Source organism: Orbicella franksi, chromosome 6 (assembly GCF_964199315.1).
Source record: "Orbicella franksi chromosome 6, jaOrbFran1.1, whole genome shotgun sequence".
Classification (NCBI taxonomy): Eukaryota; Metazoa; Cnidaria; class Anthozoa; order Scleractinia; family Merulinidae; genus Orbicella; species Orbicella franksi.
In genome coordinates, this window is record NC_138150.1 from 16,423,203 (window position 1) to 16,437,426 (window position 14,224).

The 14,224-nt window shown below is 42.7% G+C and overlaps 2 pseudogenes across 2 annotated transcripts in view; both read right to left on the reverse strand.

Moving 5' to 3' along the window:
- The window catches only part of LOC145491034 (uncharacterized), a 33,805-nt pseudogene extending 25,914 nt beyond the window's left edge, over nucleotides 1-7,891 (reverse strand). The window contains exon 1 of the transcript XR_014049750.1: nucleotides 6,070-7,891. The product of XR_014049750.1 is annotated as an uncharacterized LOC145491034 (transcript). The remainder of the gene's footprint in view (nucleotides 1-6,069) is intronic.
- The window catches only part of LOC145490998 (uncharacterized), a 74,415-nt pseudogene that overhangs the window by 56,501 nt on the left and 3,690 nt on the right, over nucleotides 1-14,224 (reverse strand). Inside the window, exons 3-6 of the transcript XR_014049746.1 lie at nucleotides 14,035-14,150; nucleotides 13,232-13,314; nucleotides 13,071-13,140; nucleotides 12,441-12,638 (exon numbers count right to left, since the gene is read on the reverse strand). The product of XR_014049746.1 is annotated as an uncharacterized LOC145490998 (transcript). The remainder of the gene's footprint in view (nucleotides 1-12,440; nucleotides 12,639-13,070; nucleotides 13,141-13,231; nucleotides 13,315-14,034; nucleotides 14,151-14,224) is intronic.

Consider the following 14,224-nt stretch of genomic DNA (forward strand, 5'->3'; position numbering starts at 1 on the left):
ACGATTCTTATCATACAGCATTATAGGGCTCAATAGGCCCTTTGCACGATCCGGTCACATGGTACGGAATAAATTATGCTGGGACGCAAGTTACACAGTGGGACTTCTAAAACAAAGAAGAGTCGGGCTGGACTAGTACGAGTTCCTTTGTTTTGGAAGTCCCACTGTGCAACTTGCGTCCCAGCATAATTTATTCCGTACCATGTGACCGGATCGTGCAAAGGGCCTATTCTTATGAAGGAAAAAGATTTTCAATTGCAGGTTTCGCAATTTATAAGCTTCTAATCATAGATGCAAATTGAACGCCATCGTGTCACACGCGTGTAAAAAGTCTGTAACCCAAACTGCGGCCTGTAAAGCGTCCGATTATTCGGCGAGATATCGAAACCATTATGTTCAAGGCGGAAGGCCAATGAAAAGCAACACCATTGTCATATTTCGATTCCCCCGACTGTCTTGATTTGCATAATGACAGACCGTCACGTGATCCTTGCGTGTCTTGCTTACTCGAACCCTCCGCACGTCCTACTGTTTACAAGGTCTTGGAATTTTATTTCACTGTCTTACATGGCTGCACAAAACAGTAGTTTCACTATTAAAAATTACCACAGCTCTGATTCGTTTGCGTCACGACGACTAAACATTCTTGTTTACACCAGCTGTGTTTCTATCATAGAAAACGACATTTACAATCAATCAATTATATGCTACTCATCGCTACAAGAACTGTTCAGAGAAAGAGTCATGATATCTTGCAAGGCAAACTAATATTTACAGCTCTCATTTCCGCATCTGTCATTTCTACATCTGACTACTCTTCAAAACGTATTGCGCATCATAAAGAAAACCACGGACGTCCTCAGAAGAAAAAGCAGGCTGCAAATTCTTGCTTGAGTTCTGTATTTCTAGAAAGAAAAAAAAGAAAACTAATCAAATCTGTTTTTCTTCGTTACTTTAATTATGTCTGTTAACCTGTATGTTAATTATGTCTGTTAACCTGTGTGACTGGATATCGTTAGTCAAGCGATATCTCAATGAACAAAACAAGGACGATAGTTCTCTTTTCCTGTCTCTTTATCCTTCCTATTTTTGTCGACCTTTGCTCTGGGTGGTGGTGGTGGATAGAATCTTAGAATTTTGAAAAATAACACAGTGCCGTCCGAAATTTTTCGAGGCTCAAAATGGTCCTGCTACGAACAACATATTCCTGCTCTGAATAAATTCTAAAAGACTGTTAAAATGTATGAAATAGCACCTAAGGCAATTCCGGATTTATTTACAAACGCAAACTAAATATATGCTGGTTGCTGCACTAATTTAAATAACCAACGAAATATATGCAAATTTAGCCTAGGGAGTGACTGAAATGTGAAAGCATCCGGAAACGACGACAAACTTCATAAGACGTGATTTCGCTTGTGAGTGAGTGCTCTTGCTTTGCCCTCGAAGCCGAGCGTGACGTGACATAATTGACTTGGATTTCCGTCGCGGCTTCGCCCAAGCGAGAATAAAATGGATGTTCGGCCACCAAAATCCACTAGCTGACAAATCCTGCCAGGTACACAAGCTAAAAAACTAATAATGTTCTACGGTCAAATTTTGTTGATTTTGACCAAAACTGCTACAAAGTGGTCCAAAAATTATCAGGCTGAAATGAAACTTACAGTCAGAGCCTAACCTAACCAGACTGAAGTGTGCGCCAAGGTTTATTTACTACTTCGCCGTACTGGTCCCGCAACGTGGAGCGAGGGAATCGAAACAACATTTTTTAAAAAACACATCGTTAAGTATATATTGTTAATAGAATGAGCCGAGCGTTAAATTGGAACGAATGGGAAAGTAAAGCTAGTTCTTGTTTAAGACAGAATAAAAAATAACGGAGAAAGTACAATCCTACGGTGCCGCGAGGATTCAAGTAAAATTCGAGGGACACGCAGCGCTCACACGCAGGATAGTCAGGTTCAATAAATCGAGCCTACTCAAAACTTTTACAATCAATAATCCACGTTTCGAGTTTTTTCAAATTAATTTCAAACTCACCCACTTGGTGCAGTTATCAAAACCGCTCATCATTTTCTGTAGGCCACTTCCTAGATTTTTTCCCAGCCTTCTTCTCCCACAACTTGAACAACACCCCTGTAATTATTCCACAGATCACTGCACTAAACATTGCACCCTTCCAAAATTCGTCAGAGGAAAACATCCTTTTAGTTTGTCTAGATCAAACGCAAATCACAACGCACACTGTGAAAGAAGTATTTAGCGAATTCTCCTTTTGCTCGCTAATATATGTTTGAATGACAAATAGTTGAGGTAGAGCAGAGGTAGAGCAGAAGTAGCCGGACAAAGGGAAACTTTCCACGCTTGGCTTCCAGTATGTTGGCTAAGCTTATTGGCTAGTAAAATTGTCTACTCAATAAGCTTAGCCAACATACTTTCCGGGTCATGTTTCTCGTGTGACGTCCGTTAAGCCTGGTTCTCATATGCCGCCGACATACCAAACTTTACTCAAACTTAATTCGAGTTAAAAAGACGAATGGAGACGCGAAGTTTACATTTGAGTACGTCGGGGATCCATCGCAGATGCGCCGGAGACCCACTGGGACATATCGCCGGACGTTGTCAGTTGCAACCGGCGACTACGTCGCAGATAGATCGGCGGGATATGAGAACCAGGCTTTACGTCCTGGTGTGTGGAAGTGATCGTATTGATGATTTGTGAGTTGTGAAGCGCGGGGCTTCATGAATATTTCAAGTTACCGATACTACTTGATTGTTGATTTAAGTGTCTTAACAGTCAACCAAGCCACGACAGTCCGTCAAACTAAGTGGTAACTGATAAATTATCTTCTCTTTAATGACTTCAAAAGGCTCTCGTCCAAGACGCATTCTTCAAACTCGTCACAACCTGAAGGAAACACTCTACTGCCTTCTCTAAGCTGTAAGTGTGTCATCGATCCAAACTACTCCAGAATTTTTAGGAGTTCAGCCGGAAGCCAGAAGTACACAAGCTCAGACCGATGTACGCTATCGTCAGCGTGACTCTCGCCCATTACACTCTGTTCAAGGTCTTCACCACGTGTTGGTAAAAATAAGCTCGTGTTTGTTTCATCGTGCATTACTCCCCTCATAATCTGAAGCATTGCAAAACAAACATTAAGCAAAGGTGGAAACAGTATAAGACCTGATGTATAATGTGTGGACAAAAGATAATCAAGAGAACGTGGTCGGAGACAAAGCTCGAATTTGCCGGCAGCTCGCAGTATTTATTTATCATGATCAATGCAAAAAAGTAGGCTTACCTGACGACAATTTTGATCAGACAACTCTTCTTCTTCGAATGTATTTCGCGGAAATCTCGGTACCGGAAGAATACGGATTTCATCCTTAACAAGAGTTCTTTGGCATTTCTGAGTATTGGAAGAAAGTCGTCTTCTAAAGTCTTCGGAAGCGAAGTAACAAGAGCAGACGGCGGACGAAGCAGTGGGACTCCACTTCGCACGTTTCAGCTGTACAAACTCTGTCCACTGTTTCCTTCGAACTTTTGCCTCGTTTCGATCATCACTCACCGTAAAATGGAATCTTATGCAAGGCAATTCCCTTCTCTGAATTATATTAGAACAACCCGCGACAAAACGTCTGTCAGGCATATTGATGACGCCGAAAACTCTTTACATTACTGAAACAACAGTCACATGAACTTCGCGCTTCTTGACTTGACGTCACGACCCGTTCTGGAACCTAATCTCTTTTTTGCACTGACTCACGGTCAGCTTCACTGGACGTGGGCGAAGCGGGAACTTTAAAGCTCGAATTTATGGTGCAAACGCGTCGGAATCCAATTTTTTTTGGAAGAATTTTGTTGGCCGTACAGACACGTTAATATTAATTCTTTATGTACAACTTATGGGAGAAGGTAACTCCAAAAAGCTCACTTTTTTGGGCTTCGCTTATAGGAAGTAAACGTTCAGCGTTTTCACTCACCGAAGTTTCAGCCTCTAAAGTGCCTGCTATCCTGAAGAAATTCGTCTCGAAAGAAGGGATCTTGGAGGCCGCCATTTTGAAACTGTCTTGGTAGCCAGGCCGTGTTTATGTGACATCATTCCTGGTCCGACACGAAATTGGCGGGGAGGACAAAAACGCGCCAATGACTTGGCATCCTTCGCAAGGTCAGCAAAATCTATTTTTTTCCAAGCGATTATCCACTTCACTATCTTCAATGCTATCATTTCCGAGTTTCGAGCATGTTTGGCTCAAAATAATATGGTTCAAAAGCAGCCATAACTCAGAGTGGAATTTAAAAGGCTCTTCGGAAGCCATGTGGACAAAATCTCTCGGACAGAATAACATCACGAAAACGCAGCCTGGCTGCTGAGTACTGTTGAAAATGGCGGCAACGATGTTCGAATTTTGGGCTTTTTTGGAGACGAATTTCATAAGAAAAACTGCACTTTCTAGGCTGAAACATAGGCGAGTGTCTAAACTTAATGCAAGGTTCTTATAAGCGTTGGCAAAAAATATACGTTTTTTAGAGTGACCTCCTTTAAGTTTACAAACCGTAACAGTCTTCAGTCAGCCTAACTTCGTAGATATCCGTGAATAAACAGAAAGTAATTATGAAAATTTAATTCCGACTGGCGAAGGACATTACTCGCTTTACTGAGCACTTACCTTGATACTTTAGCGCGCAGATTAGCAAGGTCCAGTTCAGGATGACTTCATCTTCATTGTCCGGACAAAAAATCTTTTTCAGTAGGAACTAAAGGCATACCTTCCATGCGTGAGTTTATAGTACTGACTTTTTACTCGAGGTACGCGAAAAGTATGATTATCATAATGAAGAACGGATATTGACACTGATTAAAAAGTATTATCGTCACGGGTAACACGTTTCGGTCACTTCACCACTAGCCACAGTGTTTTATTACATGACTGTGGGGGTTCACAACGTAAGTCTAAAACTAACGACATTAACCCGGGGGGGGGGGGGGGTCCGGAGACATTAACTGCTATCTTTAGTTAACATCACAAGATTTATCTGTATGTCTGTCTGTCACAAACATGGCATGATTTCAAAAGCCATGACACAATTCTTCAGTGTGAGGAACTTTTCAGGCAAACATGCTACAAGGAAAACGATAAGTTTCGCAAACAAGACCATGACAGTACAACAAACCCATTATAGAATAATATACCAACACCTTACTAATACGTTGAATTGCGCGACATTTTTTTCCAAATTACAGTAAAGAAAATATCCCCCACGATAACAAGGAAACACTTCATCCATTTGACTAAGCAATCTGAAAAATATGTTTGGATTAAATTACAACAAATGTTTCCCTTTCACAAGTTGCTGCGTACACTTTTAAGAAAAGGAATCCACTTGTTTTCCGTGAATCAAAGGCTTTGTTGGAAAAAAATCTAGACTTGCCACAAGTCCGTAGCGTATTCATCTCCCTCGAGCGAAGCGAGAGGGTAACCTTCGAGCTACGAAGTTGCGAGCGAACGGCGAAAGCAACGAGTCAGCGAAGAATTATTGGAAAGTACTTTTAGAAAGTCTAGTAACAGACGTAACAATCTTGATTCGGATTCATTTTGGAGAAGCAACACAGCCTATAATATATAACATAACCACGTACGTTCTCGTATAAAATAAAAACTCTGCAACCACAACACTGCTTAGGGTGTAAAGCGGATTACACTTCACCTTTTAAGCCATTGTCAACATTTCAATTCTCCTTAATGTTCTCTATACATTCCTTACAGAACAAGTTGGGAGAATACATATAGCCTGTGAAAGCACTAGACTTTTTTCCGCCAGTTGCCAAAAAAACTGTGAAAAAAATCTGTTTTCACAGAGTAGATACATGTAAGTGAATTGTGTTCGCGTCAAAGTCATCTGACACGAAAACAAACACCAACATTAACATTTCTCAAACAAACTGGTGACAAGAATAAAGAAATTCATCAACTTGGCACATTGTCTTGATGTACTTCAATATTCTCCTCACTAATTTTAAGATATTAGTATGGCAAATAGCCAAGAGAATTCAATATTTCACTTACCTTGCAGTAGCTGTTGAGTCCTTCTTTGTAGTTCGTTTAATTTACTGAGCACAATTTGCCAGTGTCTGCAGCATTTGTAAACTTCCTGCCACGAGGAATCATCCTTCAGATTATAACTTCGAGTAACAACAACATTGGTAAGCATTGCCAGTTTTTCATGATCTTCAAGTAGTCCGTTAGCTTTGTCCAGGGTTTTGTTGTGAGTAGAAACATTCCCCACATCAAACTCTGCTTCAAGACACTCAACAAAATGTTCACATGGCCAAGGTTTGTAGTCCTTTTCCACGATCTTCCTCAGTTCAGAATACAGCCTTGTGCTTGTTGACTTCAGCTTACGGTATTTAGCAGGTAATGTAAACTCTACATTTTCGGTGAAAGGATCAAACCAGTCTTCTTTCTCCGCTTGGAAAACTCGTTCGTCTGATTTAGACTGGTGATCCAGCCTACCCAACACAGAGGACTGGCCTGGTCTCCCTGTGATACTTTGCGGCTTACCGAATCCATCATTGAGTACTGACTGCTTCATATTATCGACTCGTAATTTCCTCCGTTGGGATTCTCTAGAACACTCGGTAGATTCGTTCGTACTGTCAGTTTTCTCAGAGACCCGTGGATCTTTCTCTGACAACAAAGCAATCTGTAAATCATGATGCGATTCTGGCTCAGAATGAGTTCTTGTGTTGCTGTCCTGTTCTTCAAGATTTAACTTCTCAACTGCTGCCAACCTCTGTGTGGCCTTGTCAGTGGGTCCTGCTTCAGTCCTTGAATAAATATGTCCTCAAAACACATAGTTAAACTTCACATTAAATGCCCGGGGATACTCTACAAACTGTTATACAGGTAAGCTCTGCCCCAAGGTCCAACCCGTTACCCTTTTGTATACCATTTTGAAAGAAAAAGCACCCCTTTTGTATACCTTTAATTAAAAAAGGTATCCCTTACACATGCTTTCATAACCAGCCTATATTATGAACAAGTTGTCAAACAAGGAAATCTTGTCACTTTCATGTAATATATCAAATGATCCAGCCGTAAAGTGCACCTATTTGAATATATTTTAATTAAAGATCCTTTTAAATATGTAAATGACAGATTTCACTACCCTGCCATAAACCTCAACTTATGAAATCCCTAGCCTTTAATTTACCAAAAGCCTGATAAAGGAACCCCTTTTGGGTGGAGCCTCCCCATATCAGAAATAGTTGGAGGTTTACTTTCTTCTTTTCGTGGGAGAGCTGAGTCTTTCTAAGTCATCCCTTGAGAGGTCTATTCAATATTAATGAGGCAAGTGCATGAGGGGTGTCCCTGAGAAATTCCATGCAGACTTTTTCTTGACATTTGTTCCTTTAACGCACCTCTCAAGAGGCGACTGGGAACAAGTCAGGTAGCAGAACATGTTATATGAAACTTGCAATAGCATCTTTGATATTGGTTAATTGTCGCAGAGTCAATCTGTTATTATTTCATTATATATGGCTTAGCTGTTCATAAATATATCTCATTCTTGTCCATCATCAACCACCACTATGTTAAACCTCCATTCCACTTTGCTAAAATACAAACTAAGAATATTCTCTGCTTAATCAAGAGCCAACATTCAAAAAGCCATTTGGAACTTTCTCATTAAGACTGTCCAGCCAGGGGGAGCACAGCTTTTATCATGGAGCTACTTGTAGCTGTATAACGATTTGGGTTTTTTGTTAGTCTGACCTTAATGCAGACCAGCAGTGACCATTCTCCTTATTATGGAAACAATGCATAAGAATACTGAGGGACCTAAAAAAAAAAAGAAGAATTCTACCAGGAGAAAGCAAATCCCCCACTTCATAGTTGGAAATTCCCACCCCATGCCGACCTTCTGTCCTCTTCCCAAGCGACGATGACATTAACTTGCTTTCTGGACACAGCTTTTGAATCAGTTCCATTCGTTTTACCTTGATTCAAAGCACTATCTAGGTACATCTTACCTTACCTTATCTTAAAGTGTTCATGTAAACAAAGTCTTTACATCTCCGCAAGAAAGTCATTAAAGTGTTCATTCCATAAGGAAGTCGTTGAATCGTGAGGGAAGTCTACGTTCTCTTGTTGAACGGCGAGGTGGCAGTGTAGGCTCTTGGTCCAACGGCTGATCCGTTTCCTCTGTTTGTCCACTTTCAGATGGTAGGGATGCAGTTTCCAATCGGTCCAATTTTTCATCATAGTTGCCCACTGCAGGTTCTGCCTTTGCCTCCCTGATTTGTGCATGGTTTCGCCGGACTGGTCCCATTGCTGTGCTCACGAGGCAGGACCTTGGTGCGGGTCTTCCAATTACCTCCCCATAGATCCAGGGTTGGTGTTTGTTCGTAGGCCTAGGTTTCACATACACTTTTTCTCCTTTTGAGAACTCGGTTAGCGGCGCCGACACCCGCTTGTCGTACTGAGCCTTAGATCTCCGTCTTCTTTCCGCAATTTGTTCTTGTACTAGACTTGGGGACACTGTCTGTGGAACAAGTTGACGCGGAGCTGTGGGAATGATGTCCTGCAGTCTTCTAGACATTAGGCGTTGTGCTGGCGAGTAATTTTATCCCTGCTGGGGTGTGTTTCGGTATGCTAGGAGGGCCAGATAGGGGTCCTCATGGCGAGACTTTTTCAGAATGTTCTTTGCAATTTTGACTGCGGACTCCGCCTTTCCGTTCCCTCGGCTGTGGTATGGTGATGATTTGCGTATGATGAAACCGTATTCTCGAGCAAAACGTGAATATTCATGGCTTTCAAACTGTGGGCCGTTATCGGTTATGCACTCGTCTGGAATTCCATGTCGAGCAAATTGTCTTTTCATGGCTCGAATAACTGTGTTAGCTGATGTGTTCCCGCTGAGGGGGTCTAGTTCAAAGAAGTCGCTGTAATGGTCGACCATAACGAGGTAGTTGCTTCCATCCAGCTGAAAAAGGTCGACACTTATTTTGGACCACGGTCTAGTGGGTATCTCATGGGATTTCATTGGTTCTTGCGGTCGCTCAGTTAGGTATTGGGCACAAAGTCCACATGATAAACATTTCTCTCTGATTGCTGCTTGCATTCCTGGCCAGAACAGGGACTCGCGTGCCCGTCTTATACTGCTGTCAGCTCCCTGGTGTGCTTTGTGTATTTTCTGTAACATCTCGTCTCGTAGAGTGGCTGGAACAATAACTTGATGGGACCTGTAGAGGACACCATCATAAACTGAAATTTCATCTCTGAAATTCCAGTACAGTCTCAGGTGCTCTGGGGTTTCCTTTCTTTCTGAAGGCCACCCATTCAATACCACCGTGTGTAGGGCTGCTAGAACTGGGTCTTTGGCGGTTTCTCGTCTTATTCGTTTGAGTGTGTCGGGTGTAACTCGGTTTGGTTCAAGATCCATCTCAGCTATTTCCAAACGGAACACTTCGCATTCTTGCTTGGCAGTGGAGGAGGGCTGACCAGTGACGGCTGCACGAGACAAGGTGTCCGCAACGTAGAGTTCCTTTCCTTTCTTGTATCGGACAGTGAACTGATATCTTTGCAACTTCAGCATCATTCTTTGCAGTCTGCGAGGAGCTTTGTTGAGAGGCTTCTTGAATATTGTCTCAAGCGGCTGGTGATCTGTATGTACCGTTATGTCGTGCTTTCCGTATAGGTACTGGTGCCACTTATCCATGCAAGAGACGATTGCAAGGCACTCTTTCTCAATTTGGGCGTAGTTCTTCTCTGTGCTGTTGAGGGTATGTGATGTAAAGCAAACAGGTTGATCATTTTGTAGCAATACGCCACCGATGGCATCTTCAGATGCATCCACTTGTAGCGTCACGGGAAGGGTTGCGTCGTAGTAGCGTAATGTAGTTGCTGAAGCGATGAGGTTCTTTGCCGAGTTAAATGCATTTTCATGATTGTTTGACCACAGGAATGCAGAGTCCTCCTTAGTCAAGTCCCTCAATGGAAGAACTGTTTCTGACAAGTTATGGCAGAACTTGCTTAAGTATTGGCACATGCCAAGAAATCGCTGTACCCCAGATTTGTCAGTGGGCGCTGGCATCTCTGTAATTGCGGCTACTTTAGCTGGATCGGGTTCTACGCCTTTGTCGGTAAGCTTGTGCCCCATAAAGGTGACAGAGGGAGATTTAAACTGTAATTTCTTCACCGAAAGTCGCAGGTCATGGTTGCTGCACTTTTCTAACAGGCTTGTAAGATTCTTATCGTGATCGATGTCAGCTTCCTCTTTTGAATCTCCGCATCCAAAAACACAGATGTCGTCGGCAATGTTTATTACCCCGTGTAAGCCGTCTAAGAATTCATGTTGGCGCCGTTGATACTCCTCCGGTCCCGAGGCGATCCCAAATGGCATGCGAGTGTAGCAGTAGCGACCATTTGGTCCCTGGAACGTTGTTAGTAAAGAAGACTCTTCATCCATCACGATGGTGTGAAAAGCTTCAGATACATCAACAATTGTGAACACTTTGGCCTTAGTCAGTTGTGGAAGCTTCTCTTCAATCGTCAGTATTGTGTACTTGGGTCTTCTGATGGCCTTGTTAATGGTTTGACTTGGATCAATGCATATTCGAAGTTTGCCGTTCGGTTTCTCTTTTACCAGGATGTTTGAGAGCCAGTCTGTAGGCTGTGTGACCGGCCTTATGATGCCTTCATCGCATAGTCTCTTTAACTCGTCATTTACTCTGTCCAACTTGGCCACGGGAACTCGACGCGTTGAGGCGTGTACTGGAGTAACATTAGGATCAAGTTCGATGTGCAAGGGGGTTCCAAGTGGATTTCCGCGGCCTGGCTTAAATACGTTTGAGTAGTGGTGAAGCACGTCTTCCTTTGTCAGTTTTCCTAGTGGTGGAGGTGACTGCATATTGCGCGGAATTTCTTCTTCAACTGCGTTTGCTTCATCAGCATACATCTTCAAATAACCCAGGGCTTGTGCATCTCTTCCGCTGAGAAGTGGCGGTTTCTCATTAGGCACGTTGACCACAAGAAAATCTATGGTGTGAATCTTGCCCCTTCTGTCACAACACAAAGTTACTTGGCCTTCAGGGCGCATAGTTTCGCTTCCATACGTGTTAATCCTGCTTCTGGTCCGGGAAATCTTTACGTCAGGAAACACCTCGCTTAGTAGACTGATGGGTATGGTGTTACACGTGGATGCCGAGTCGATTTGTGCTTTCACTACTTTTGTTTTTTCTCCATGTATGAGATGTAAATGGGCAAAGAATTTCCTTGCAGGTTGTGAGGGTGTCTCGCAATCCACCACAAATGCTTCTTCACCGTTGTCTTCATCGACAAAATTTGATTGCTGCTGTCGTCCTTGTCGCCTTGCTCCACCTCTACAGACGCGCGCGAAATGACCAGAGATCCCACACTTTCCACATCTTTTGCCAAATGCTGGGCAGTGCTGTTGACGGGGCTGTTGATGGTTGCCGCCACACCAGAAACACTGTGACAATTGCTGTACCGGCTTCAGATTTTGCCGCGGATTTGCAAATGCTGATTTGCTCGTAAAATTCACTTGTTCCTGTTGTGTGTTCCTGGCAGTTTTCATGAGCTGATTCACGAACACAGTCGCTTCGAATGTTTTGGCAACTTCGACAACTTCTCGTAGCGTAACCTTTGTTTGGGCGGTGTTTTTATGTTTATGCCCTTTCCCGATAAGTTTCACTCGAAGAGTATCAGACGTTAAACCGGCGATAAATTGGTCCCTCATAAGCTCGTCAGCGAAGTCTTCATATTCACACTGTGCTGCTTGATTACGCACTCGCGTCTCCCAGGAAGCAATCGATTCGTTTTCGTTTTGCAGCAAACGAAGAAACTTTTGCCGTTCCCCTGACACTCCAACGCTAGCGCCATAATACTCTCTCAATGCGGCGACAACACAATGAGGCTTCTTTTGGTCGGCTTCATCCAAACCCAAGCTGTATTTATAAACCGTTCTCGCTGCCGAAGATAGAGATGCCCGGAGACATGCCATGGCTTTATCAGGCTTGGTCCATTTCAGTGCGTCAGTTTCTTTCGATGGATCGAACCAATTTTGCATGATGCAGTAATCTGTCAAATCTTCTATGTATGTTTCCAGGTCGTGCTTGTCATCTCCTGTTGTCTTAAACTCGGGAAACGGGGTGTTCGAAGCCATATCGCTGTAGACTGAAGAATAGTTGAGTCGGTAAAGCGCTAGATCCGTTAGATTACTAAAAAAAATCCCACCGCTGCCACCATGTTTGTCGTTCGGTAACACATTCAAAACTGAATTTATTAAGTTACTGCAAGTAATAAATACATGCTATCTGGATACGTGCGTGACAATGTTGTATAGTGCAATTAAGGTGCAAGTGCATATGATTAAAACATACAAAGGTGCAAGCGAATGTGCATAGTGTAACAACCAGACCCTTGTAAGCTTGTGGGTCGCATGAGGGACTTTGCTGAGGAGGGTCTCCCACATGATGTACTGTAAGTGCTCTTTATGGCAGGCTTCTGTGTCACAGGTTTTCTGATGGGTGCAGACTGTTTAGGCTGAGGTTTGGAAGCCTTTGGAAGAGTTTGCTTTGCTGTACGTTGCATTGGTTGTTTCTGGGGAGGCTCTGAAATGTTAATGAGCAAGAAACTTTAACCTCAACGCATTTGCCTCCATGCAGGAGTATAAATGGGTACTAGAAGTTGTTAAGGCAGCCATCCAAAATGCTGGTGTTAATCTGTGATGGACTAGCAGCTCATTCAAGAGTACTAGCAAGAGTACTAGCAAGAGTACTAGCAAGACTTCTAGCTTACTCCAATGAAAACATTGCCACAAAGGTGCAATTTCTAGGATTGGACTGCAATGTACTGCCCAGTGGATCAAGTTGTAAAATGTGTCCAGAGATATAAAGAAGAGAAAGAAATGGCTACATGAAACCTCCAGTTGAGGCACATCTTTGCCATTTTCTCTTCCTAATGCTTTTTCAAATATTCGTTGTTCACAAAGATCTGTCCCAAAATGGACTACAACCCCAACTGTGATCTATTATTGTACTTACTTGTGGTTACTGGAAGAGGCTTTTTGGATATCTTCTTCTTCTGGTCTGCTTTGGAAGTAGCTTCATCAATCTTTGAGATTAATCAGAAACCCCAGATTCAAGGATACTGGAATTTTACATAGAGGTCCATTCTGACATTGGAAGTGCTAATTTCTACATACCTTTGTCTGTATGTCCCTTGCTTTTTGTGCCTTGGCTAGCAAACTTTCAAGTGCTGCAAAATCTTGCTTCTCAGTTTCCTTTGCTACAATAAAAGCAAATAGTTAAGTACGAATTAAAGGTGCTGTGACAAGGGTTGTGGGCCCTGATAGTCTACCCTTGACAGTCTGCAAAGTGCAATACAATTGGGTAAAGGTAAAGTCTGCATATGAGCCAAGTGGCTCATCAGGCTCAAGCTTATCCTGATTTCAGTAGCATGAAGTGACTGGGAGTGTTTCTAGCCCCCTTGATGGGATGCTAGTCCATTGTAGGGTTACCCCCAGCATTAACTTCGCTGCTACCCTTTTATACACTTAGGTGGAGAGAGGCACTGTGAGAGTTAAGTGTCTTGCCAAGAACACAACACAATGTCCCTAGCCAGGGCTCGAACCCAGACTGCTCGATCCGGAGTCCAGCACACTAACCATGAGACCACTGCGCCTCCCAAAATTGGGCATAGAGAAAAAACAGTGTTCGCATAGCAGGCATAGTAAGATCTCAAACTCATTCAAGACTTCAATTGGAACATGACTCTGAAACAGACATTCTGAGCTTTCACGATCCTGTGTTTAAACTATGAATTTCAAATACCCAGCACTTAAAGCAATGCTTGATAATACTGTAAACCCCTGACTATAGTTTGGTGCAATGGGGGGATCAAAGAGAGACTCATTCCAGTCTCCAATGCAGTAATTATTACATCTTCACGTCACCTCTCAGAGTGTAAACTAATGGCTAAATAAAACACCTTAAATTCAGTTCTCACCATTGATTTCAATTTCTGTGTCTCCTGTGATGGGTCCTCCACCCTTCATAGTTTGTGACTGTCCAGTGCCACTTGCAGTTTGTTCATCTTGTTTAACCATTTTAGATATCAGTGGCCTTCACATAACCCAAACATTTCAATTAAAAAGCACAATTTTGGAAATTAGGGATAGTTGATTTGATATGGTAGG